Source organism: Fringilla coelebs (genome assembly GCF_963513975.1).
Source record: "Fringilla coelebs genome assembly, chromosome: 4".
NCBI classification, from domain to species: domain Eukaryota; kingdom Metazoa; phylum Chordata; class Aves; order Passeriformes; family Fringillidae; genus Fringilla; species Fringilla coelebs.
This window is the reverse complement of record NC_140032.1, coordinates 11168847-11196799: the sequence shown is the minus strand read 5'-3', so window position 1 is coordinate 11196799 and position 27953 is coordinate 11168847. Positions and strand designations below refer to the sequence as shown.

The window sequence follows — 27953 nt, the reverse complement described above, 5'->3', positions numbered from 1 at the left end:
TTAGGCAGAATGTATTTCTGTGAGGCTCAGAGCAGCAAAAATGTGATTTTAGTGAACAGAAAAGGATGACAACAGGGAACAATGAATGGAAGAACCAAAAAGGTTCTAGGAAGACGAGTGTGACTGTCACTCCAAATTCTCATTTTCAGTCTAAAATGTTTATAAAAAGTGGAATCTTAGCAATTATATCTGGGTGTTTTTGTTTTTGTAGCTAAGTGATTATATTTGACACAGCTTGAAGCCAGTTATGTTTAAACAAGTGCGTGGGTTTAAGATGGAGAACCGAAGTTTGCCAAAAGCAATTGAACCGTAAAAGTCACTGGAAGTTTTAATATTACACCAGAAGAGGAGAAACACAGATACTGGTGCTGTGGCTCTAACCAGACAGCTGAAAAAGAAAGCTGGGGTTTTGCTGGTCATATTTTCTCAGAAATGGCATTTCCACAATACTTCAAAGAAAACCCTTTTTGTACTAAAGCCACTTCTAAAGCAGCAGCCATCGGAGGAAGCAGGATGAGACAACAGAAGCAGGCAGGAGGAAGGACAGACCGCAGTGCCAGAAGATGTCTGCTCTGTCAGAGCCTCTCCAACATTCCCTCCTTTAAACACTCAGCTGGAGATTTTCCTGCTGGAGCCTTTAATAGATAGGACAGAGCCCTACACCAGCCTGACCCTGCCTGGTGCGAGCCGTGTCCCTGGCGGGGTGGGAGCTCCCGGGAGCGCGGAGCTGACTCAGGACAGGGATGTGCTCTCCTCAGGGAGCGAGAGGTGCCAGCAACTACAACTGAAAGGAAACAGAAAGCACGTCCCAGCCTGCCAGCAGATGGTTTTCAAATTCTGGCCATTGGAGAAGCAAAGGGGAGGGAGAGAAAGGGAAGGTATTGCTGTTGAGAAGAGGTGACAGAGCAGCCAGTCCTGCAGCTGCTTCCAAGGGTGAATAGGTGAAGGACATGTCAGTTTTGCTATGACTGTAGAATTGAATTTCAACCCAACAAAAGAAGAAAAAGAACAGAATAATTCCATATATAGAGTTCTATGGAAGAGCAGCTTTGGGTGAACATGAAACGGTGATTTAAGAAGAACTATGAATATGATAAGCGAAGCAATGGTATTTTAGCATTTAAAGCTTCCAAGAGGGCAAAACTATTTTTCATTAGTTATTTACTGTATGACCATCATACTGTATTCAAGATGTGGAAACAAGCTGTCAGGTCACTGAAGAGAGCAGCCAGGAAATCCAAGCTACCCTCATGAAAAATGTCCTTTACTATTGTTTAAGTTTACTTTGCTTAGGCATCATATGAGGAAAGATCAATCTTTTGCATGGGAAAGGGTTAAAAAACAGGCGAATGCACACAACAGGAATAGTTTGTGCTCATTCAAAGAATATAGCTGAAAACAACATTGAGGAAGTGATGCTGTTTATCATTCTCATCCTAGGTGAGACCAGCTATCTCATTCCTCAGGGAAATCAGTCCAACCTCTTATCTGGCAATCAAACCCAACCTTCAAACTATTAACCTAAGAAAGAGTGCTTCTAACACACATTATCAATCTTCTTTTTTGAGTCTTAAGCCCATTTGCACTGTTCTGCCCACAGAATATAGGGGGAACACGGTGTTTTTATTGCAGCCTTACCATACCTGAAGACTATTGTGATGCCTCTTCTCATTTTCCTCTCTGAAATCCCTTCCCCTATCTCTCACAGGTTGCACCCTCGGAACTTTTGAATATTCCTTTTGCTTTTGTACTGAAATCTCTTTTATATGTGCTAGTCCAAATTTTCCCTCAAGCACAGTGCCCCACATGTGACACTGCTCTAGAAGAGGCCCTCTCAAGGCTATTTGGGCCATGAGGATTATTTGACATCTCTTGCAGACAACACTCCAATAAAGTGTTTGCCTGTTACCCTGGCAAGGCTTGCCATCAGTCCTTCAGCCTTGGCCAAGATGTGGCCCCCACTTCTCACACCTTGGGAGTGTTTACAGTTAAGTGATTATTGTATCCAGCTATTTGATTATTGCTGTAGGTAATGCAACCACCACATGAAAGGTTAACACTTTTACCTTTAATTACTTCTATTACTTAAACATGGGTAAGGGAGGCCAGGGATGACATTTTATAATGTTACTGGCCTTCAGCCTCTGCATAGGCAAAAAAACATCATTTAAAAACTCTTCAGGGTTTCATCACCAAATTTATCACACCGAAGATGAAAAACAAGTGAGGAACATTCACCCTAATTGCACAGAATAATAAACCTTTCTGACATCTGGGCATGAGACAAGACGACAAAAAAGCCGCAAACATCCCAGCTGGTGGCAGTCTGAAGAAACTGCTTTGCTGCAGGTTGAGAGACCCCTTCCCACATGCCAAGATACTGCAGAAGGCTTGCCAACTCTCCCTCATGTTCTAGCAGTCAGTTTTATGAGAAGCAGAATGATGGAAAGGGAAGGATTTGCAAGCAGATGATACAAATGGTGTGCTTAGGAGTCCAGGAACAACCTTCAGGTGCTCAAGCACTGTTCGAGTAACGGGGGGAAAAACATGACATAATCCAACACCTCCTGAAATACTGCACATCACTTGAATCAGAGAAACAGCTCTGTGTCTGCCTGAAGTATTAGCAGTGACAATATATATATAGTTCAGCTGACCTTATCCTTTCATGATTAAAAAAAGTTGTGATGAGGCAACACAGCTCTGCTAACATGACAAACTAGGAGGTTGTAAAGAAATGGCAACAACAAAGCCTAATTATGGAGCAGAAATAATGGGTTATTGGCTCCTTTCTGTCAATCCTGAATTGCTACATAAGCTCAGGCAGGAATAAAAAAGACAGAAGGAAGAGGCACTATACACAATCAGCTCACCTCAACAGAATGACACAGATCTCTCAGGGTTTGGACATACCTTGGCACAGCTGCCAAGGATATCCCTCTCCCTCCTCCCCATGCAGGGGAGCTGAACCAGTCTTATTTCATCTGCTGAGCCACTGTGCCTGGAAGAGTCAGGCTAATGCAAAAGATCCCTGTTTCTTGTTAGTATTTGAATGCCAAGCAGCTCAGCAGCTGAATCATAAGTAGCTCAGCCATGCATGGGTAGAATTAACTTCAGCTGGCCAAGAAGGATACACCAGAGCTCTTAACCAAGGGTTTGACAGGCTCAGCAGTAAAGAAGTCTGTGCAGAGCTTGTCCTAAGAGCCTCCTTTTCTTCCTTCTTACTTTTCACAGAAAATGTGATACAATAAAAAAATTATACAATAAATTTTCAATATAAACAAAATACAATTTTCACAGAAAATAAGTGATCCTCATTAAAGACTTAGATCTAATAATGTTGAGTTCTCCACTTAAATTTTAGTGGAAAAAAATCAAGTTCCTAGGGAATCTCTTTGATACATGTCAAGGAGTAGCAGTTTAATTTAGAGAGTAGCTGTAACATATCATGCAAATAATAAAAAACCTGGAAAAGTCAGGACAAAAGGTAATTCTGACATTGTTATAAGTTTAAATTCCATAGGTATTCATCCTACTTCTCTTTGCAGACTGGCATGAGATAAAATCATATATTCTGTGAGAGGACAAGATGCACAATTGAATGTAAATAAAAAGCTCCTGCTGATGCCCTCTCTACTTCCCCCCCCCCTTCCAAGACGGTTGCAGGGTGCTTTCATCTTAACTATTTCCTGATTAGAGAACTTGCTGTCCCTCAGGACAGGCTGGATGTTCTCCTGAAACAAGTCACCAACACTGAGAAAACAGTAACTGGAGAGTCACTGTCTGAGATACTGAGATGACTTTCAGTGCAATCTGTACAAGTGAAAGAGGCACACTCGAGTGTGCAAGTAGGTATTTCAAATCAGATGGTTATTTCTGGGTTTCTTTTTTCATCCCTGCCTTTCCTGAAAGCTGTGGTTTTACAAAAAGTTAACTCAGGCTGCTGCTGAGAGGGACTGATGTCATCCCTGATCCCTCATTTCCATGACTTCCTTCGGGCCAAAATTAGCATTTTTGGGCCATGGGTGAGCCAGGAGGGCATGGAGCCAGCTCACCACGTGCCAGTGAGAGCTTCTGTTGGTGTCTCTGCAGGGCAAGAGCAAGGAAGGGAGAACGAGCTGGGTCACATCTTGTAACAGCAGCCTACATTTAGATTTAAAGCCACTGTGAAACAGCAGATGTCACACAATGGTAACACTGCACATGGTGTAGTCCTATATATGTGTGTGTGTAAAAATGTACATCTATCTATCTATCTATCTATCTATCTATCTATCTATCCATCTATGTATGTATCTATCTATCCATCCATCCATCTATCCATCCATCTATCTATCTATCCATCTATGTATGTATCTATCTATCCATCCATCCATCCATCTATCTATCCATCCATGCATCTATCCATCTATCTATCCATCCATCCATCCATGCATCTATCTATCTATCTATCTATCTATCTATCTATCTATCTATCTATCTATCTATCTATCTATCTATCTATCCATCCATCCATCCATCCATCCATCCATCCATCCATCCATCCATCTATCTCTCTATCTATCCCCACACAGCTGTACATGTACACAGGAGACTACCCCCGTGCTGCTGTGGGTGGAAGCATGACAGCTACCAGGGGACAAATGCTGGGAGAAAACATCTCTGTCCCCTGGGTAGGGCACTCAGGGTATGGCAGGAAGGCTGCAGCTCCCTCCCAGCTCCTCAGACTACAGCCCCTGTTCCAGAGGGGATTCCCTGATTTACCTGAAGGACTCAGTAGCTATGTGGGAGCAGAAACAAGGCTGGTTTTAGTATCAGTATGCTCAGCTTCTCGGAGCATGTGTGATTCAGACAGAGAAATTTGGGGCTGCATAAGAACACCAGAAGGAAAAACACCTGAAGGAAAAAATGGTAATTATTAAAAACATACGCAAAATACTTCTGTGTGTTACATGTGAAACAGACTCAGACGCTCTAACCTGCTGGGATTATCAGAGGCAATGACACCAACAGCCCAAATGTCATAATTATTTTCAAATGAAAGCAAAAGCTGCAAGCAGGCTCACCTTTAGCCTTCTCCTCCCTGGGGCAGTGCATTCCTAGCAGGGGTGTTATCCTGCAGCTATGTGGAAAGCATTATCTTCTCTGGTAACAATGCAGCCCTGTGCTTTTAAAGACTACAAAGCAACTATGAAAAGAGTGGGAAAGTTCACTCTGAGTAATTCTGCAAGAGTTAAGCAGTGCTGTAGCCTTTCATGTGTTACATTAGGGACATTGTTTATTTTGCCTTCTGAAATCTGGTTTAAGGTCAATAAATACAACATAAGTAGAGACCATATTTGCTTACATAAATAATGATCCAACGCGCTATCACAACTACCATTTCCTTTTTATATTTTTTGATTTGTGCTCCTACCTGATAATTAAATAGAAGAGAGTGCAACTGGATAAGCAAAAGTTGTAGCAGAGGAATGCACACAATCATCCACATCTCACATTCCAAAGGGAATGATTTAATTTTTTGATGTATTTTAACCCTCAGGACATTGTCCTCCAGGTGAAATTGAATACATTACAATTCTTACTACAGTCTCTTTTCCTCAAAAGTAGATTCAAGCATATTATTCAACCTTTACTGAAGCCGACTACATACATACACTCATACTGTAAGATGAATTTAATAAAGATATTTATTGGAAAAATTGTTTACAAGTATTTTGATTTGTGCTGAAGTGTGACAACCAAGAGGAGTGACCAATTTTAAAAATACCTTCAGGCAAGGTTTTGAAATCCACAAGCAGTATGGCAAATGAAAGCATTAAACAAAACAAACAAACAAACAAAAAAAAAAAAAAAAAAAAAAAACCAAACCCCCACCAAACCCCCACCATCACCACAAAAAAACCAAAACAATAAATCCCCAACACTCAAACAAAAAACAAACAGAAAGAACCAATACTCTTTAAGGATGGAGTATGGAAAGGTAGCTGGGGTTTCCAGTTTATGAGAAAAATGGAAATGCATCAGAAGCAATAGGAACAAATCTCTCCCGAAGGCTTTCACAATTCCCCTGCAATGAGTTAGTATTTCTATATATTGTATATATAATACATGTATAAATGCATGTATTGCTTTCATATATGACCTGCTGTCCATAACACAGTTTAAGTTCCTGAATCTTTTCTACCCCACAGCTCCCACTCAGCTAAACCAATCCAGCATTGGAAGCACTACCTAGTTTACTTGGTACTTCTATTCTACATCAAAATCCAACAGCTCAGGAAAAGCTGAAAATTCTCACCAGGGTTTAGGAAAAGTGGGCAAGCTTCCCTAAATTAAGCAGAGAAGTCTCAGGTCCCCTGATGATACCCAGGGATGTGTGTCACGCAGCAATGTCAGTGCCAGGGACGAGGCAGTCCAGGGAGACACAGATCTGAGAGTCCTTTCACAGCATGGCTTCTCTCAGGCATTCTCCACTGACACAAGAACAACCAGTGCATACCTATATTTATATTTATATAAACATACTGAGAGAGATAAATACAAGCATATTGTGCAGAATATCACAATAGCAACAAAAGGAGTGATGGGTACCAGCTAGCCATCTATAAAGAAGCTGGGGTCAATCTTCCCCAGATTTGTTTGGGATCAGCAAATGAGGTTGCCTGAATTAAACAATTTAGAAGTTTCCACCATTTTGCAACAGAGAGCCTCTCTCAATGTAGGCCTGTAGGACAATATGTGGCTTTATTCCAGAACTACACTTGCAATACATTTCACTAGATTAGGTCACACCTCACTACTCTGCAGGGGAGAAGCCTAGTTACAAATTAGTTTTAAGTCAAGAAATGCTATCCAAGGTTGTATTTGTTAATATCCTAGTGAAGAGGTAAAAGCACTTATGTGCTATATGGTTGCCAGTAGAAACCAATTTCTTCTAAATTGAGGCCAATATTGAAAGGCAGGCATCTCCAGAGGGCTGCTCCTTGCACTTAAAATCCCTAATCCCCACCCAGTCCTTTACATTTTGTTGCACTTACAGTCTTTAACTGTCAAAGAAATCAGCAATTCTCTGGACAGAAAGGTAAGGAGAGCTGTGTAAATACATTTACAGCTGATCTCTTCCTCCCAACACCTGCAGCACGGTGTGGTATTTTGCTAGGGATCTAGGATACAGTTTTGAAGAAAGCACAGAAGTACTTACCAAGGCTCACATTTAGTTCCACCTTGTCTCTCTGGTTAATATAAAAAGCTAACAAAAACTCCAGCTGCTCAATGTATCACAAGCCCTTGTAATGAACACATAAATGGACACTTGCCTAAATTAAACAGCAACCACGTGGTGGTCTGCACTGAGTGAATGTGATGTGTTTATGAACAGCACTTTCTAAAATACACTCTACCTCTCCAACTTCTAATAATATTTAACTTATCTCTTTCTTTCAACAAAAACTATTTAGGTAAAACAATACAGGAGTAATCATCCTGTTCCAAACACTAATGAATCTTTCTGGGAGGTCACCTACCATACAAGCAACATGTACACCCTGCAATTATTCAGCCTGCAGCAGTGATGAAGAACTACATTCCTTACAAAAATACCTTGAGCTTATTATTAAGTCTTTGAACTATTTTTAAGACTTAAACAGCAACAAGAAGTCAGACAAAGGCTGATATCAGTAAACAAATATCAACAAGAAATAGAGAACATGGGTTGTGTGCACTGCCTGCCTTTGGGTAAATGAAGGAGCTTCACAAGGCGCTCTGCACCTTCAGAGCTCTGCAGCTCCACTGGGACTTCTGGCATGGAAATAGACATATTTAACTCTCTGAATTTTCCACTGGATTCAATGCAAGCACACATGTGTAATGAACTCTGCCTGACTGCATCTCATGGGCAAACCCATTTTTATAGGTGTTCATTTCCCATTGGAGTCATTTGAGTGCTGTTGCAGGTTTACAGTTTCCAGTCATCTCTATTTAAATTTCTTCTACATTCTATGGAAATTATTGCTCTATTACACTACCTCAGAATGATAATTAGATAAAATGTATTAAATATGTAACATGATAAGAGTATATAATAAAAACCCAAACCGAGTTTGATTAAAAAGCAGCCTTTAAGGAGATCACCTTACAATACTGTATTTCATATAGAGATTTCCGCTGAAGAAATCTCCGTATGAAATATTTCTCAATTATCCATATCTATACTTCCTGGCCAAACCTGAAATATACTTATAAAAGAATCAGGTTTTGGAAAGAAATCAAAGCCACCGGTCCTCCCTGGGCTTCCTATCAAAATCCCAAATTCCTGATATTGTTTAAATGTAAGATTCATCTTTAAACAGATTACTAAATTATCAGTTAAACCCAAACACTTCAACTTCCCAGAAATCACAATCTCTAGTGTGCACCTTTTTCAAAGACTCAAGGAAAAAAAAATTCCCAAATTCTATCTGTAGTTTCCCATGTGATGGCTTCTAAGCCACTACACAATCAGTTTCTTTTCCTGCCTTGAGAACATTTAATTTGGATGGCACTTTTATTTGTTGTTTTAAAACTTTAAACAGTGGCAATAAAACTAATTATTCTTAGTTTATTGGAGATTAAGAACCTAAGTTACTCAAATGCACAGCATCTTAATTAGTTAGGCATGGAGAGCAGCAGCCTAAATGAAAATCTCACAGCTGAATGAACTCACATTTGGTATGCAAATAATTTTCTATGTGACCAAAATGACAAACTACTCATACATCAGGAAACTAAAATTATACAGCAATGCCCAGAAGAACCCCACTAAGAATTTTATATCATAAACCTCATTTACTGAGAATCTGTCTCTGTCATCCTTCCTGCATTTCCAGTCTCTTTCCAAAGATGTTTTCCCTGAATACCATAAGCCATCAAAGCTCTGAAACAGCCATGCAAAGATGTTGGGACAGACCTTTTTGTAAGCACTAACTAAACCCAAAGTAGGAGTACACTACATGCAAATGCAAAGAATGATTGTCTTGTTTTAAGCCTCCAGAATAAATTCCTTTAATTCAGAAGAATTGCTCATTTTATAGGGTTGAAAGGTGAGGCAGGCCATTTGAGCTTTAGCAGTGCCATTGCTCTGACTAAATGCCAGTGCTTACAAAGCAGTCATCTGTATCTCAGCTAGCTGCCCTAGGCTCAATGCACAGTCAATGGAGAAATTCAGTCTTCCTAAAATAGATGTCTAGAACAGATCAGATTAATCACATCCTGGAGAAGCCAATTTGCATTCCCTGATGGTACAGAAGGTCTGCTGGGAAGGAACTCAGCTGTAGACCTGCTCTGCCATGTGTGGCTCAAGTCAGGCAGAATGCATCTCAGTCTAAGTGCCTATCAGCTTTCACACGCCTTTCATTTGGAAATCTGATCCCATGTTTACTAAAATGAAAGTGGAAAAGAGCTTTTTCATTACAGTAACATATTGATACATAGGTAGAAAGCTGTTTAATGATAGGTTATGCTCACATATATTAACTTGTGCTATTATTATTTATTATTTTCATGTCATCTTCTAACAGCACTCAAAGAATTTTGCTGAGAACAGGAGTGAGAGAAATAGCTAGACTTGCATTTTCTGAAGGACCTATTAACTGGCACCACAGAGAGCCACAGTGGAGATCCCACAGAGCCTCCTCAGTTTCAGACTCACTCAGCATTCACATGAGGCTGCTCTTAAAGCACCAGGGACAGGAAGGATTTGTGAACATACGATGACAGTTTCATATTCCCATTTTCTCAACAGATGGTCTGAGTGAGTGCTTTTCTTAGTGCCTTGCAAGTACCAGTAGTTGAGTCCTAATTTAGATGTGAATAGATTAAAACAAACTGTTTATCCTCAGCTAAGAAGCACATTTCCAAATGCTAATCTTCAAAATTGGTAAATGGAACATAACTTCATAAAAATGCATTCTCATTTCACTTTAACTTTGGCTTCCTCCTGTCACAGACTCATCATGGTCTCTTTCTCCACACCTCAAAACATGAAAAACATAACAGATGTGATGTATAAAGGAAAGATTTCATGCCAGTGTCCAAAGAAAAGGGAGGATGGAAAGAAAGCACTTCTGGCTCATAGCTGACACTCATCTATCAAGAACAGCAAACCTGACAGGCCAGCACAAACACAGTGAAAATGGTTTTAACAAACAGCAAGCCTCTTCCCACCAGTCCCACCGATAAGCAGGACTTGCACTGCACTCAGTACACCTTTGCTTTTCCTAACCTACCAACGCCAGTTCAGCTGTAGCAACTTAGTTCCAGCCCCAGAGTACACTGAATAATGCAGTTAAATATCCCTTTAGTACCCCTCTGGATCCCACTACTGCTCTTCTACACCTGATTTAGATAAGCATCTTATTTCACAAATCTTATTACTATTTGCAATCATTCACATCTTTAATCAACCAATCCAAGTTGGTTGTCCTCTGTTTCACTTTGCCATTGGCTGCACATGTCAAGTTGCATTCTGTATTTGAGGGACAGTGATTGAAAGTAATCTGAAATGAAATCCCCTACATAACTTCTACCCATGGTGGATAAGAAAAGAGACCCAAACAAGCTCCCATCAGCAACATTCTATATTGAGGGACTGATTATCTCCATGATGGAGGACCTTGGTCTCATTTCTTACAATGGGGACACTTGCTCCCCATTTGTTTTCCAAAGTAATTTGTCAGGATGCTGACCCTATCCAAAACTCATCACAAATGAAAATTAACAACAGACACAGGTACTCAATCAAAGAGTAAGGCAAGGCTAAAAAAAGGATGGCAAAAGTCATATATCAAGGATAGGGTACCATTCAGAGGTGGACCCAAAATACCTCCAGTGTGGGGTAGACTGCTGCTTAAGAACAAACAAAAGCATAAACAATAACTAATATGGTTGTTTTGGGGTAGGATATTTTCAAGTGAAGAGTGCAGACAAACCAGTTTAATGTTTTTCAAGTCCAGCAGATATATTGTCATCTTTGGACTTGCAGCTAGATTAAGGCCATTCTGTGTTGCTAAGTGCCCTGTATGAGTAGATGCTGATAGATGATCATTTGGAAAAGCAGCTATCAGTTACAATCAATACTTCATTCTAAATTTTCCCTTCAGAAGTGACTATTTTTAATCTGGAAAATGACACCAGTCTGATCTAACAAGTAAAAATCCTATAATAACTATATGGCAAAAGAGCAGTGGCACATTTTATACACAGTTCTTGCATTGAGAGATTCTGAAAATGAATGCACATATGAAGAAGGTAGGAGAAAACCCTCTGGAAGATAAAGAAGCTAGGGCAACAGGAAACTACCCAAATGAATCCACTTGCTAGTCTTCATACACATTTTACAGTTGTTTGGCTAGGTTAGTAATGCTATTTCTTAGCCCTCACACTGAGCAGAAGGGATGCAGCCCTCTGATCCTTAAATTAGAAACCATGCAACTTTATGCTGACAAAATGTTTAATCATCCAGGACACAAAGTCTACCACTGTCAGAATTTTAATTCAGTGACACAATTCCATGGTGTGATCAGATAAAGAAAGGAAAATAATGGGAATTTCAAAAGTCCAGATTCTAGTAATCTTTTTTACTACAGTAACAAGCTGGCAGACAAGCAGAATGTGAAATAAGATCATGGCAGCAGACAATGAAAATTCTCAATTCTCTCCACTCAAAGGTTTCTCTGCTGGAGTTCAGTGCTTCCCAGCAGTCCTACTATTAGGGTCCCAAGTCCCTGATCTCTCTGGTATTAGTCAATGACAAAAATTCACTTGCCTACAGGCAGACAAAGAGTTATTGTAGACAAGAATGTTAATTCTTAAGCACAGGAAGGAAGAAACATCAGTTGGTTATAACGCCAAATTAAAAACTGAATAAAATTATTTAATTCGGCATTGGGTTTACTACAGTATAAATAATAATTCCAGAAGAAAATGCACTTACATGTGAAATCAGCAACCAATGAACATTTCTTTTTCCAGGTGGCCTTTAATTCTGTACTTAACAATTTGAAATAGCATTTTTCCCTTCTGCTCTGGACAACTTCCACTGGTGTATGTGAAGTTTTCTCCTTACAAAAATCTCACCATGAAGAAATTCTCACTTTAATAAAGAAACAGTGGCAAAAGGAGTTAAATATTTTCCTAGGTAGGCTTACTTCAGATGGTCCAACAACTAGGATTTTGAAGAATTATGCCTCTAATAACAATTTCTTCAATCCAAGCAAAAACCTTCTTGCCAAGCTCTTTGTCTGCTTTTTATGTAGCTACACCCTGGCAACTCTCATCACAAGGTGCACTTGCTCCATATTACTTTTATATTACTGAACTCCACAAAAATGCTCTTTATTACTGATTATAACAAAACAGCCCCATGAAGTGCTTTGGTACACACAGAGCCATGCCTCATCCCACCCCTCCTAGAGCTGCTAAGAGCCCTCTGGAATGATGCAGATACTTCTTGTTCTGCATGCAGCTGAACTGAACAGGGGAAGGATTATCTTGGCATGAACTGCAGTGATCCAGGATGGTCAGCTCTCACAGCTGAGAAGTGCAGATACATGTGGAGGGCTCAGCATGTCCCAAGTCAGTGAGAAAACCTGCACAGCTTTTCTCTGCAGGCTCCCTGGGAGAAGGGCAGGGGCTGTAATTTCAATAGCAAACAGCAGAGCACTGAGTGGCACCACTCATGCAAACAGTGTCCAAGAGCAGGTGAGATGTTTGCTGCAGGCTGCTTGGCACAAGGGGCAGGTGAGGTAACCCCTGCAAACCACAGTTCAGAGGTGCTGTGGCAAAAGGTCTTAGGGATGTAACACCTGGCATTATGTCAGAAAGGTTTCCAGGTAAAGTAGATAAAAGCTTGTTTATCCCAGAATTTAGGAGTGTTCCTAAACTCACTAGCACTGCAAGAGTTAAAAAGAAAGTTTAAAAAGCAGGGGTGGCAACACAAATAAACAGAAAAGATGCTAAAGGATTCTTAGATGTTCTCTCCCTTCCTTGCACTTCAGAGAAGATTGTGGGTTTGTACTGAAACCTCAGGAGAGCTGAGGCACTAGCAGGGCTGATGAGAGAAGTGACCAGTTTACCAAAACCCTTACAACTTTATTATGCATTTCTTTCAAGCATTCAAACAGCCTGTGGGTTCTCTCCTTCCCTTTGCACCCTGAACATCTGCCATTTCCAGTTCCTACTGCCTGTCCAATTTCATGAAGTCATTAGATTTTAATTTTTAGATTTTAATGAGTTTAATTTTAGATTTTAATGAGTTATTAACATATAAAGAGCTGCTCTAAGGTACCAAGTGCTTTATAAGTCACTGATGACAACTTGCTGCAAGGGCCCTGCTTCTTTTGCTCTCTCCACAGGGCTCAAACCACAGCTTGGGAAAGAGCACATTGCTGCTGTGCTGTCTCCTGTGCTCCTGGCTGAGGATGGGCCATCCCAGAGATGCCTCCTGGCCAAGAACTGCTCCACAATCACACCTCGGAGAGCAGCATCGTTTCATGTGCCTTTATTTTCACATTATTTACATGTAGGTCTTGCTCTGGGTTGTTCAGATCCTATCTCACAGAGGGAAACACTCAGAGCTTAGCAGGAAACAGCCCTTCCCTACAGCAATGTGCAGGGAAAGGCCTGGACTCGCTCACAAGTGCTGCTTCCAAGTTACCTCCCTGAAGCAGAAGAACTTAACTGGTGTCAGTGCAAAGACTGAGACGACTCAAAGCACACTCAAAGCAAGAGAAGGTTTGATCCCTGTTTGGCAGAGTACTTTTTCTTTATTTGGTTGTTTTTCTTTAAAGCTGGTAGAAAACCCCAGAACAGCTGGGTTTTTTGTAAGAGCTGGTATGTTAGGAAACCTAGCCCAAATGACCCCAGATCTTGAAGATGGATTTCACCCTTTGCTCCCATAAAGTACAATAAACTTCAGGGCAATCTGAGTTTGCACTTATATCCTAGAGCCTGTGGGTGTGCTGACCATAAACCAGACTGGAATCCCAAGTGCAACAGCAGAGGTAGTTCCATAATGCTTTAAAAGATGTAATTGTGGTAGAAAAACAATTTTTTCTTGAAGGATTTAAAAAGAGTTGAGGAAGTCTAGAAATCCCCAAACATCATACCTCTTCACGGCAGCTTTTGCTTTCCTTTGAATCTAATCAGTATTTTAGTCACTTCTTGGGACAGTCAGTCATTTGGGCTTTCCACACACATATCACTAGCCCCTGGGATGTAGAGAGAGCTACTGCCTTCCCTTTTTACACACAAGCCTTCACTACAACTTATTTTTTACACTCAGGCCACTTTTAAAAGTTACACAGTTGGACTAAAAGCAAGAAGACAGAAAAATGAGAGATCTGAAAAGAATGAGGTCAAAGGGGGGACAGCTCTCAGCAAGATTTTCCACTTATGCAAAATCTAGACTCAGTGTTTTGCAAACAACAATAAAGAGGAAGATCCAAAGGGATGTGAAGGAAATTGCTGTGTTGAGAGGCTGTGAGGCTCAGTCATTGCAGACAGACAGAACAGGAGTCAACTGGAGATTAATGGAAACTTGAGTCAGACTGAAGTTAACTGTGGCATTTTTTGGGGCGTGTTGAATACAGTTTGCTCCAGATTAGCTCTGGAATAATGCTCAGGATGTGGCTGTCACAAGGGGAAAGGTGTCTTGATGGCCACAAGCTGCAGGGGTAGAGGCCAGTGCCTGCTGAGTTGCACTCAATCCCACTGCCCTTGTCACTGACAAAAAGTTAAACAAGTCTGGTCCAAAACCAACCTCTGAGAAACAGCACTCATCATTCATTTACTTAAAGTCTAGTGCTTGCATAAACACTTTTCTAGGCTCCAGGGAAAGAAGACCAAGAAGCTGAAAAAAGCAAACCAAGGACAGCAGAAAGTCCCAGAGAAGATGAAAAGTTCACAAGCCACAGGAACAGACAAATTTTCCCAGAGAGGGAACAACTCTTCCTTTCCCCAGAGGACACTTGTTTTGTTTATCTGAGGTTTTTGGTGTGTACTTTCAGCTGTCTGCATGTTTGGGGGCTTGTTTTCATTAATTTCTGAAGTGAGAGACTTCTAGATTTTTTGATTTGGGTTTGTTTTTTTAAGGTCCCCAACTGTTTTTTTTTCCTTTTAAATGAAACCGTACTTGTTAAATATCCCCTTTTTCAGCAGAAATAGCTAACCTTGGAAATGGGATTGTTTTTGTAACCAGGTGGGGTCCCACCCATCTGCACTCAGCATTATTCATACTGGCCCTCATCCAGAATTTTCCCCAAGACTCTTCAGGGTGGATTTCATTCCTGTTAAGCTCAAAACAAAATGCTGTGGCCTGACCTAGCCCCTTGTCTCCTCTCAGCTCTCCAGGTTCTTCCTGAAGGACCCACCATGCACCCATCACTCCCCCTCCAAGGAGACTCAGCTGTTCTTGGTGCTAATGACAAACACATGGTGCAGACAGAGGGCTCAGGCAAGGAGAGGAGTTCTGTATATTCTCAGCAGCTCTTCACTCTGAACACTTCTTCCTCCTTCCAAGAACCAGATCTTTTCATTTTCCAACAGGTATTCTTTTGTTAATGCTCTGTATTAACAGAGCTTAGAATCACTGAGCTTCCTAACATTTTCAGGTATTTACTTTCTTCAGCCTGATCTCTTACAGCCAGTGACAAATCCAGTATTTCACTCTATTCCTTAGCATGGACTGCATTACATTAATAAATCCTACTCTCCAAGGGGCAGTCTCTTTATGTTTGATCTATGCTAAGATGCAGCAGCAGAACAGCACCAGCATGGCCCCTCTGCAGCTCAGCTCCCAACCACCACTGCCCTGGTGACCCCCAGCAGCCCTGCTCCTGAACTCATCCCTCTGCCTTCTGCATTATCTGCTATTTTAACTCCTGCCATTTTATTACTTCCTCATTACTGCCCACCTTGTCTTCAGGGCTGAAACCATGTCTTTTTGTGCAGCCTGACCTGCAGCAGGCAGCCAGCTGGTTTGCTGCATCCCCCTGAAGCAGGAGCCCCCAAACAATGACACAGGACTCAGCATCTCAGACCAATTCCTGCTGGCAGCTTTCCCTCTCCTCCTCATCCTGCTGCAGAAATGGGATGGCTCATGGCTTTGGACTCTTTAAAACCTCTCTACCAAGTGTTGGTGCATGGTGCCTGGCTGCTAGAAGCAGAAGATGGAGACCAGGCAGCGCAGTTTTGGGCAGGCTTTGCTGGTCTGTGGAGCAGGGACCGAGCACTGCAGCCACTGCCCTGCCCAGTGCCACTGCAGCAGCTGGGGCTATAAAACCTGTCAAAATGACACAGCACACACTGAGGAAAAACACAAAAGTCATTATTTCCATAACCAGCTAGCCAGTTCATAACCTTTTGCTAAGTGTATTTCACGTTTTATGCGCATTTTCCTTGCACCTGCTCATTTCATATGGCATTTCAAACTTCCTTGCCCTGATCTGGTACCAAGATGGCTTCTGCCAAGAACTGGCTGGTTAAAACCACTGAAATTACAGATCACACCCTGCTGCTGGCAATCAGCATCAGCAGCTTGAAGCTCAAGGCCTTAATCTTTTACTCAAAAGTATAACAGTACATTTATTTATCTATTAGCCATTATCATTTTTCTCAAAAACCTGTGTAACAGGCAGCTCTAACATATCACCTACACTTATACACACTCTTTATTTATCTATATACATGTACATCTTCATTTGTATATATCACATACACACACAAACATATCACCATGAAGGCAGCTAGAATTACACATCCAGTAGCAATTCTGCCTGTCCCCTTCTTGCTCTCCCTGTCAGCAAGCACTGTGCCTGCAAGCAAATCAGGCACAATGTGACAACCTGTCAAACTGTCACTGTACTGAGCACAGGAAAGCAAAGCAAGAAAGTTTTATCTATTGTAGACAGCAAGAAAAGGAGAGCAAAGGAATTTGAAAATGGCAGTGAACTTGGTGTAACAATGAAAAAATGTAAGAACACAAAATGTTTTAAATTTTAGTAAAACTCCATAATCAGAGCAAGGTAAATAGAGAAAACCAACCAACCAACCAGAAAACAAAACAGCTACTTACAGGGTATTAATAATGTTTTGCATGCTGAAAAGGGAGATGCTGTTGCTGATCTCCTGACCTTGGCTGCTACATTATGAACTTGCCTCGAAGAGACCTAGAGTGGCCTGCAAAGGCACACATGATCCCACCAAAAAAAAAAAAAAAAAAAAAAAAAAAATATATATATATATATATATATATATAGCAAACCACTTAATCTGAGAAAGCTATGTTATTTCATATAGGAATCAGAGAGGTCTGAAAACATTGATTCTGTAATATTTACCTGTGTAGAAAACACCTGAATTAATCTAACTGCACAAATGCCTTTGTGAAAATAATGCTGAGGGGTAGAATGGGACTGAAGAGCATCTCCTGAGAAATGCTGAAGCTGCAATTCACATTCTTGTGAATGAGCTGCCAGTGCCATTGAAATGTAATGAAAATCTCTTCCACTGCTTTACAATCATCTTTTATTAATCAGCCCAACAGCACACGGCAAAACCAGAAATCTGCCTACAAAGCTGGCACACGTGGGAAAAGCTCACTCCTGGTTGTTTTATTTTAAACAAGCCCTACAGTAGCTCCCATTGTTTGTTTGTTTTTCCCCCCAGACTAGACAGCATGTGGCTTATGAGCCACACTGATAGATGTGATAAAGCTCCTGCCAGATCTGATTGATGATGGCACTAGGAAGTGCTGTGAAGGTCACGGTGTAATTCTCCCTTTGCAGCTGCTCCTGGCAAAAATGGTACAGGAAAATAAAATCTGGATCCGCTAATTGCCAATAACAGGGAAATTCCGTCCTTACCTTGCCTTCTCCTCTCTTCCAATTTCTAACAGGAATACCATAAGCATGTGTAACTGATGAGAGACCAGATAAGTTTCAAAGACATACTTAAACATCCTTTAATGGAGAAAAAAAAAAAATCTATCCACAGCAACTGGCCAAATATTGAGCCTTTATACTTGGAAGACAGTGCAGAGTAGTTTAGCATGAAAGCTACGCATGAAAGAGCTTTTACTATTTGCTCTTCTGCAAAACTGAGATAACATACCACTACATATTCCCTGTGAGGGAGTGCTATCTCTGATAATGTGAATATATGAACTAAGCTCCTTTCCCGAAGTCTATTCATTTTAAATGAACTAGGAAAGCAGGCTCACTAGAAGTGGCTACTAGCAAGCCAGAGCATCAGTCAGTCAAGTGGGACACCAAAATCATCTTTTCCATAGATGTTGAGATGTCATGAGGACACTGATATGAGACTTTGGGGAATTCACAAGCATGATATAATGACAGTCCCCTAATGAATAATATATATTCAGCGTAACTCACAGCAATTACCTCACATACAGTGTTGTATTTCTTGGGGGTAAGATGTTGTTATCTTTGAGACATCAGCTACATTACAGATTAAATTTGAAACCACTTGTGTACTCTTTTCTGGCACTCACTATTAATGGATGGAAATATTTTTATACAGCATTTTGTACTCACGAGGATTTTGGCACAGTAAGGCCATTACCAACATCTGTCTTAGAGAAAGACAGTCTTTATCACTCAGCTCAAAACTAGCTGATGGCAGAGAGATCTTGGCAGCAGGAATCCTCCGGATAGTTAAAAAATCCCACTACTATGTCACCATAAGAGGAATAATACATTGATTTTTTTTTCCTTTTCCAGTTGAGGAAAGAGATTTAGAAAAGATGTGTCTATCAGTTTGCTCCTTTTACTGCTAAACATACACAATCAATTTTAAAATACCAATACAAGTAAAAAACAGTATCTATACACGATCCAGCTGATAAATACTTTTAGGAGTTTCTTTCCTAGGTTTCTTGATGAATACTGGCAAAATATAAAAGAGATATTGATTTATCCTTTTCACAGACTCCTGTATTCTCCAAGGCATACTCTAAGAGAGGTAACCACCAGCAGCTCATTTGGACATTGCTGTGTTAAGGGTGCTCAGCACCTTTGGCAGTCAAACCTTACTGTGCACACTGACTCATGGCTGACTTTTTGCCAGGATGGCAAAGGGGAACCTGATGGCAGTGTTGCCATCCAGGTTTTAATTACTTGCCATTTCTCTGGAAAATAGAGATTATGTCCCAAAAGACTGTTACCTGCTATGAGATATCCCCCACTGCACAAACTCAAGTTATGTTCCTGGAACACTATTGATTACCATTAGTCACAGCAGCACGTCTTTTATGACCTGGAGAGTCAAGAGTTAACTTCTGATCACAGAGTCTCATAGGAGTTTGGGTTTGGAGGGGCCTGAAAGATCATCCAGTAAAGAGCAACTGAATCTACACAAAGTGTTTTAGAGCACTACAAAAGGCAGACCTTCATGTGTGCATGGACAGGCTGGTTCAGTGAGACAGCTGTGATGGTGTAACCCTGCACTCTGAGCTCAGGGTCACTGCCATTGCAGCTACGTGCCTTCCTACCTGCTCATCCTGGGCTGACAGGCTGCTCTCAGGATGGCTTCATGCAGACACTCCCCAAAAAGACATCTGGTATGGTCTTGAAAACTTCAATTGCTCTAAGGTCAGCTTGGGGTGCTTCATAGTAGGAAAACTAATTCCTAAAACTAATTCCTAAAACTAGACAACACTTACAGATGGAGGAGTACATTCAAGATCTGGCTTTTTCAGTCCTCCACTAAAAGCTCAGAGTTCACAGTACCTGCAGTCCTCAGGCTGACTTCCACATTTCTATTAATCTTGTTGGGTTTGACTACTAGGAGTTCAACTGTGAGCCTAATAAAACTTTACATTGATCTGGAATAATACATACTGAGTGTGTAACCCAGTCAGCTGCCCAGCCCAGACAGAGTTTCTATACCAGATGAAATACTATTTGTCAATGAAGTGATGAGTCAGGGAAGCCAGAACCATACCAGTAGCTAGGTGTCATTCACACCTAAACCCAGTTGAACTGCACAGCTGGAAGGGATGCATAATTTTTTTTTTTTAATTGCCACAGTACACTTTACTATGACTAACCCATAACAGCACACAGCAGACTAAGCTGTACAGGAGTTTGGAGGTGCAAGTTCTTGCATCCCACCCTCCCACCTCAGCAGGAGATCTGCAAATGAATATAAAGTACATCCCTTCCTCCTCCTCCTCCTCCTCTTCCTCCTCAACCCCTCCTCAGGAAACAAAGAGCACAGCTTTGAACAAAGCAGTTAACCAGGCGGGCTCCTGGATACCACACTCGCCCTGACTGACCTATCAGAAACTTTTGAAAATGCATGGAAATTAAATCAGTCGACTCCAGATAGCATCAACCACCCCTGAACCGCTGTCTCTTTGTCCTGAGGCAATGTCACAAGGGAGACTGCAGCGAGCAGCAGGGCAATACAATTCCTGGTCTTACAGCAAGTTGTCTTTGCACCACGGAAAGGAACAGCACAATTAATTCGTCATACATGTACCAAATACAGCCTGTCCCACTGAGACTTCAGTATTTGCTTTTGGGTTTTATGTCTCAGACAGTATCTCTTCAACTCTGAGAACTTCAGGAGAGAAAAAGGAAAATCATCCTTCACTAAGATTGTAAAATTTTAAAATTGTGTGATCTAGGTTGATCTATTGAAGTCTTGCATTTTACCCCGTCCTCGTTGGCACTGCTTCTATACTTCAGTTCCAACCCCACAGACCTCCCAAATCCCTTCATCTAAAAATCTATCCAAGCCACAGGAACACAACATAACACTTTGACTTTTGATGACAAATTTCCTAGGAAACACCAAACATGCCACATATCCCCAAAGGCAGTGAGTATCTGCTCATTGTTCTGTTTGCCGGCTTGTCACTGCCATCACTGGCTGACACACAAAGAAAACTGTAGATCCTTCTTTTTCAAATCCATTTCAAACTCTTCTTAAACCCATGTGGGGCCCTATGGCCCCAGAATGACAGGATACTCTCCCTCTTGCTCGAATGTAGATTTGCTCTTCTTTTACACCAGTTCTAAAAGGAAAAATGGTTTGTTCAAAACAAGAAAGTAATTGTGCAGTTCTTCCCATGGAAACCGCCAGGAGGCATAAGGGATGACGGAAAGGCACCAAGTGCCCACATCCGAGAGCACTGATGGATAGATCCATCTGCCTGCCAAGCTGCTCCCTTGTGCCCCTGCACCGACCATTCTCAGAAAGGCACACACAAAAAAAGGTTCACAATACTATTGTTTTCATGAACGGAAAAGAGTGGCCCTGTAACACTTGGAGCAAACAGTAGCAGAGCACCTGCAAGGGCGAGACACTAGTTATGGAATAATCATTAATTGTTATGGATACCTCTGAGAACTGAACCAAGCTGTGCCATGACATTTTTTTCCCTATGGAACAAAACAAAGAGATGCACAAAGAACAGCAGAATCTGACGCCTTAAGAAGCCCTAGACTGAAGTACATGATTTAATTGCATCTCTCTGGTTTTGAGATTTATCATTTCATAGTTGGACCTCAGCCGCAAACTTCAGTAATACAATAAACAGAACAGGCACAGGCACACCAAGTGTTTGCATCAAAATGATCATAAAGGATCCAGAGAGGAAATGAGCTTAATACTTCTGTTTCTCACATGTGCCTTGTCTTGCCTTTCAGAGTGAGCATTTACTCAGCTGCACTGCCCTTTAGGGCAGGTGAATGCCTGGGTTGCCGAGGGATGCCTGCCTGAATCCACTCGTCTCCTGCCACTCCAGAGCTTTTAGCTTACGGAGCGACTCCCGCTTTTGGCAGTTTATCTGGCTCTTTTGCCGCCCATTATTTTCCTACCGCCTAAATCTTTGGCAAGTTTTCCCTAAGCCCTCCACACAAGGCACATACCGCGCGTAGGACCGACAAACTCGAGTTTCCAAAAAACCTCTCAGTGGAAGAAATCGAACCACGTCGCTGTGACCGGTCCCCCCAGCCTCCAATGGCAGGCGGCTCCTCCGCTCGAACCTCCGTGCAACAGGAAATCGAGGAGGGGGTCGGCCCGGGAAGCCGAGGGGATGGATCTGGAAAGATGGTTCTGTTCGCCTGTGCCATGACTGACTCCAGGACTGAAACATGATGCAATCTCTCGGCTATGATGAAACAGATCAAACGGCCAAGCCTGCGGGGAGACCACCTCTGCCCACCCCACAAGGCAGAAAATAAGGAAGCTCGCAAAGGTACAAAGCAGCAGCGCGGCTGCGGGGCCGGTGCCTTTCCCGGGAAGGGATGCGAGTTTCGGGATGGCGGACAGAGGCTGTGCTCCGGAGGATCTCGGCCGGGTTCCTGCCCTTCTACAGCCCGGGCAGGGGCCGCCACCGCCCGATAACCGGGTTTCCTCCCCGCTCTTTCCATGTGCTGCTCCCGGCCAAGAAAACGAGCGAGACATTTTTTTTTTTTCCTATTATTTTTTCAGCTTTTTTTTTTTTCCCCAGTAAACCCACAGCTTTCCTAGCACGGGGCTGCCGGGAGAAGCAGCGGAGCAGCGGCTGAAAAAGCCCATTCCTGAATCCAGCCCTTCCCCTCCCTCTTCCTCCCTCCCGCGCTCCCTCTCCGCCCGCGGAGCTCGGCAGGGATGCTGCCCGGGCCGGGCGGGGAGCGAGCGGGGCCGGAGCCCTCCTACCTTTGCGGCCGTCCTGCGGCGGCTGCCGGCACAAAGCGGCCGAGCGCGGCTCCTCCCGCAGCCCCGCTCTGCCGCGGAGCGCAGCCAGCGCCGCGCCGGCAGGGGACAGCGGGGAGGGGACAGCGGGGAGGGGACGAGCGGGGCGGGAGCAGCCGCCCGCTCCCACCGCCCCCGGGCCGGGCCCGCCCCGCGGGGAGGGGACAGCGCCGAGGCGGAGCCAGCCGAACAAAGGCGGGGGGGGCGCGCAGCAGTCCCTGGTGCGGGGCAGGATGGGGCAGGTGTGCGCAGCAGCCCCTGGTGCGGGGCAGGATGGGGCAGGTGTGCGCAGCAGCCCCCGGGTGCGGGGCAGGATGGGGCAGGTGTGCGCAGCAGCCCCTGGTGCGGGGCAGGATGGGGCAGGTGTGCGCAGCAGCCCCTGGTGCGGGGCAGGATGGAGCAGGATGGGGCAGGTGTGCACAGCAGCCCCCGGGTGCGGTGCAGGATGGGGCAGGTGTGCGCAGCAGCCCCTGGTGCGGGGCAGGATGGGGCAGGATGGTGCAGGATGGGGCAGGTGTGCGCAGCAGCCCCCGGGTGCGGGGCAGGATGGAGCAGGATGGGGCAGGTGTGCGCAGCAGCCCCCGGGTGCAAGGCAGGATGGGGCAGGTGTGCGCAGCAGCCCCCTGGTGCGGGGCAGGATGGAGTAGGATGGGGCAGGTGTGCACAGCAGTCCCTGGTGCGGGGCAGGATGGGGCAGGTGTGCGCAGCAGCCCCCGGGTGCAAGGCAGGATGGGGCAGGTGTGCGCAGCAGCCCCCTGGTGCGGGGCAGGATGGAGTAGGATGGGGCAGGTGTGCACAGCAGTCCCTGGTGCGGGGCAGGATGGGGCAGGTGTGCACAGCAGCCCCCGGGTGCAAGGCAGGATGGGGCAGGTGTGCACAGCAGCCCCTGGTGCGGGGCAGGATGGGGCAGGTGTGCGCAGCAGCAGATGCTGGCAGATCAAACCTGGGCTTCTTGCCCCAGAGTAAAGCGTACCAGGAGCCGGAGGCTTGTTCCCCGAGTAAAAGCTGGAATACTGAGATATCACAGCGGGGCCTCAGTGCAGCCCATGCCCTCCCCGTTCCTGCCCAGGAGATGCTGTGACCTGAGCGCTGAGCAGTGGAGGAATAACATGGGTTTGGGGCATAACGAGCATGTCTGCATTTATCTAAAATTTAAGCCCTTTTGTTGAAATGGTGTGAAATCATGCACAAACCCAACATGGATTTAACACCTGGTTCCATCATCTTAGTTTAGCTTAATATAAGCCAGATCTAAATCAAGGTGAGACTACGGTTTATACTGATGGAACCTGCAGGCTTCGGTTTGTAACAAAATTGCTGAACCAGGGCAAGCTCACATAGGGGCAACCTGGGTAAACGTTCCAACTCTGAGGAATCCATTTCTTTTCCTCCCTGTCCATACAGAAACTGAGGTCACAGAAGAATGTCACTAAAGGAAGAACATTACTTAAGGCAACTCTGTCATTAGTCCAGCTGGGTGTCAGAACTCCTGTTCTTTAACTTCAGCTAGATGCACAAGTGTGCTCTTGTGAGAAATATTTGGGGAGCACTGGACATGCAAGTGCATAATTCTGTACAAGCTTGTAGGTTACTTTGTACCATAGAGTATGCAACTTGTTATGCACATTAAATTTTGATCAATAAAATTTGGATTCTTCTGGCCAGGTTTAATGTCTGGCTTTTCTGTCCTGTTTCATCATCCTCAGTCATTCCAAGAAGGTCATACCAAAGGTAACAGGTTTGACCAGGGAAAATTCTATTTAGTCAGCATGTACACTGTGTGGCCACTTAGGATTTGCATGAGATCTCTGTAGCCTAAAACAGGAGAGCTGAATTCACAGCCCAACCTTTTCAACAAGTATTACTTAGCCTGAAATCTCACTTTCAGCTGTTCTCTTTCTTGTATGCCTTTGGGTATGGGCAGGGAAGGACTTGCCTACTGGATGAGCTATTACAGCAGCAGCCTGCTCCTACCTGCCTTTTTGTATTCTGCTTGTTGAGAGTTGGCAGGGCGAGCCTTGGAGTACTTAGAAGTAGTGATTTTTCAGGCAATAGTAAAGTGCTTAGCTGGTCTTGAAAAAATTAAACCGCAGCTCCTCTTCTCCATGGTTCAATTGCTTGCAGCTATTGCTCTCTTAGAGCTATTTAATTTGTATCATGACCTGTAAAATATGATCTCTAGGGAGAACAATCCAGTACTTTGCTGTAAAAGCACAGCCCTTGGCTGTTGTGGCACATGCACTACCATTGATTTGGATGCTTGCAGTGAGCACTTCCATTATTTGCTGGCTTTACCAATCTAGTTTTATTGTTTTGGTTTTTTTTTATTTCTAATGCACACATCACATTAAGTGACACTTCAGCCTCTCCCTGCCCTAAGACACTCTGTGGTCTGTAAACAGAGTGCTTGGTTCTAGCAACACTTCAGAGTATTTCTTCCACAGAAATGTCCTGAAGAAGTTAGGAAGATAATCAACAGAGAAGCACAGATCAGAGAATGTCATCACAAGACCAGCAGGAAAATAAGCACTTTGTGCCCTCTGTCAGATGTGAAAGCGAGATAACTTAAGGGTTTGTCCTTAGGCTGTTGGAGAGAGTGGTAAAGACTTCATGTCTTGTGTGGTAACTCCATAGGGACCAAATAATGGGCCATCTATCATAAAGACAATCATCAGACAGCACAAGCTGTTCCTCATGGACAAGCTCTCAGGATGAAGGGCTCAAAAGGCCTTTTTTCTTATTTGAATTTTTAGTTTTCACAATGCTACACTTCAAAATGGCATTTCTCCCCCACTTTTTCATTTGTACATATCCATTCTGTAAGCTACTTCAGCTGCAAAATACAATTTAGTGATTCATTGAATTTCTTCCCCATGAATCTTTAATGACACTACTGAAATACAAATTCTATTTTATAGAATTAAAAAGAACAGCATATAACTCACCTAGAACACAATATCATCAAAATAAATCAAGTGATTCCTAAGGAATTGCTTGCAGGGAAACTGAAGTCACATCATTAATAGGAAATCTGAGGTCCACAGTAACTGTACGTCATACTTTGCACCCAATAAACTTCTTAAACTAATCATCTTTTAACACAAAGCAGCAGAAAGCAAATCTGTGTAAATGTCCCTATTTGAAATACATGTCCTCCAGCTTCAAAAAGCACTTTTTAGCTTTAAGACCAAATATTCATGCAGTGTTCCAAACTGTCTTTATTCTCAATAATTCATTATTAAGTTCTACTCTATCAAGGGTAACTTCATTACTGTAGAAATAATCTTCACAAGCTTTAGGCAGGACTTGGTGAAGCTTAGTCACAGGGATTCCCCAATCTTCCTATAATCTTCTTAGCACTGGTTATCACAAAAAAAAAAAAAAAAGAAAGAAAATAAACAGAGCAAAGAAAAATAAAACAGTCAAGTAGTCCCAGCAGTAAGGTATCCAAATAGACTTGTTTACAAAACTGGGACTTTAACCATCAGATAATCTGTAGTGTGTTGAAACAGAGAAGTCATGACAATGACAGACCATATTTATCATCTTTAGGATGTGCTCAAAAGAGTTATTTATGCATATTTTAAGGTTGGGGGTTTTTTTCCCCTTGGAAAAGCAACATTGGATGAAATCTGAGAAACACAGGCATCTATTTTTTTTTTTTTTTGAAAAAAAATCTCCAACCATTTGTGGAGATTTATGTCTTGTAAGGTACTCCAAGCAATTTGGATTTGGCTCACTTAAGTAATGTAAAAAGGCAGGAAAAAAGTACTTCAGGCATTTAGAAGTATGGGTCAGTTTTTAAAGATACACTCAATTCCACTTCAAATACACCTTGGACTGAGTCCATACCCTGACAACTCACTAGTTAGAGGCCCCCAAAACTCAGCAACATCCTATTGAGGAAACAAGTGTAAGAAAACCTATTGGGTGCTCTAAGTGATGGCTGGTATTCCCTGAAAGTCTGCTCAATACTTTTCAGTAGAACCTTTCAGGGTGCCTGTACAAGATTATGTTCTTTATTTTCAGTACCTTAAAGTGAAATCATAGCTGTAAGGTAAAGTCTGTGTGTTCTTGATATTTGGTATCAGAAAGACTGTAAAATAATTTACCTCTTTGGATTGTTGTTTTCTTTTTCTGGGAAGGGGGGTTGAGCAGACAAAAAAAAGCCTAGAATTAGCAAAATGTTGATTTCATGTGAGAGCCCACACTGCCCTGTGACACTGGTGTGTCAGGCAGGGGAGGTCAGGCTCCCTGGAGCAAGCATCAGCTGCCTCCTGATGTGTCCCACCTCCTGCCCTCGTATTGTATTGCCAGGATGGTCTCAGGGAAGAGCGAAAAGCAGGCAAAAATACTGTGCAATCTGTCAAGAGATGGAGTGACAGTGCAGCAATTGCCACTCTCCTCAGTAAAACATACTGATGGCAGGATTTCAAAAGCAGGAGGCAAGTTATGCCTTTTTAGAACAGAAATCTTCTGTTCTAATTTGAAACCATAATTTTTCAGTAAGGAAAACATCACTGTTTCTGAAGTTGTCTCAGACACTCAAGGTATTTACAGACTAGAAATACACGTATTTTACAAATAGAAAAAAAACTCTTGACAAAGATAGGGTCTTTTTCCCTTTCTTATCATATACTGTGATCCTGTTACAGCAGAATCTATTGCTATTAAGAACCTAATAGCATATTTTTGATTTTTTTAAAAGAGTATCATGAGTTATTTCTTCTTGGGTCCCACATAATTTCCAGATCCACTGGGGGAAAAAGTAATTATATTTTAGATATACTTGAAAAATTTGTTTCAGGGATCTTATAGTGCTGAGTACATATATGTCCCAAAAGGGCTTATAAAGCAGAAATGCCATTCACCTTTGTGCAAAAAAGCAAATTTGAAAAAGTGTGCATTATAGAAACTTCAAGAGCAGGGATTATGCTGCTTTTCTACAATGCACAGGCCTCTCTTTACTCTCCACACAGGTAGGTCATCTGTGTAACAAAACTATCTGCAAGTAAATTCACAGAAATGTAAATACCTTAAATTAGCTTCTTAATTTTGAATCAGGACAAAGGAAGGAATATATAAAAAAAGAGAATATACATTTTATAGAACCTTCTTGTGCAGGTAAAAATAGTTACTTTCCACTTATATTCCTCTGTTTGAACTAAACATAGGCAAACAATCCTTCCTTGTGATTTCAGTTTGGGAAGAAA

The 27953-nt window shown here is 42.6% G+C and overlaps 1 protein-coding gene across 1 annotated transcript in view; it reads right to left on the bottom strand.

The window, feature by feature from the left end:
• The window catches only part of AFAP1 (actin filament associated protein 1), a 110170-nt gene extending 87374 nt beyond the window's left edge, over positions 1–22796 (bottom strand). The window contains exon 1 of the mRNA XM_084204245.1: positions 22705–22796. The gene's annotated coding sequence lies outside the window, so the exon portion shown is untranslated. The remainder of the gene's footprint in view (positions 1–22704) is intronic.
• Positions 22797–27953: the final 5157 nt, after the last annotated feature.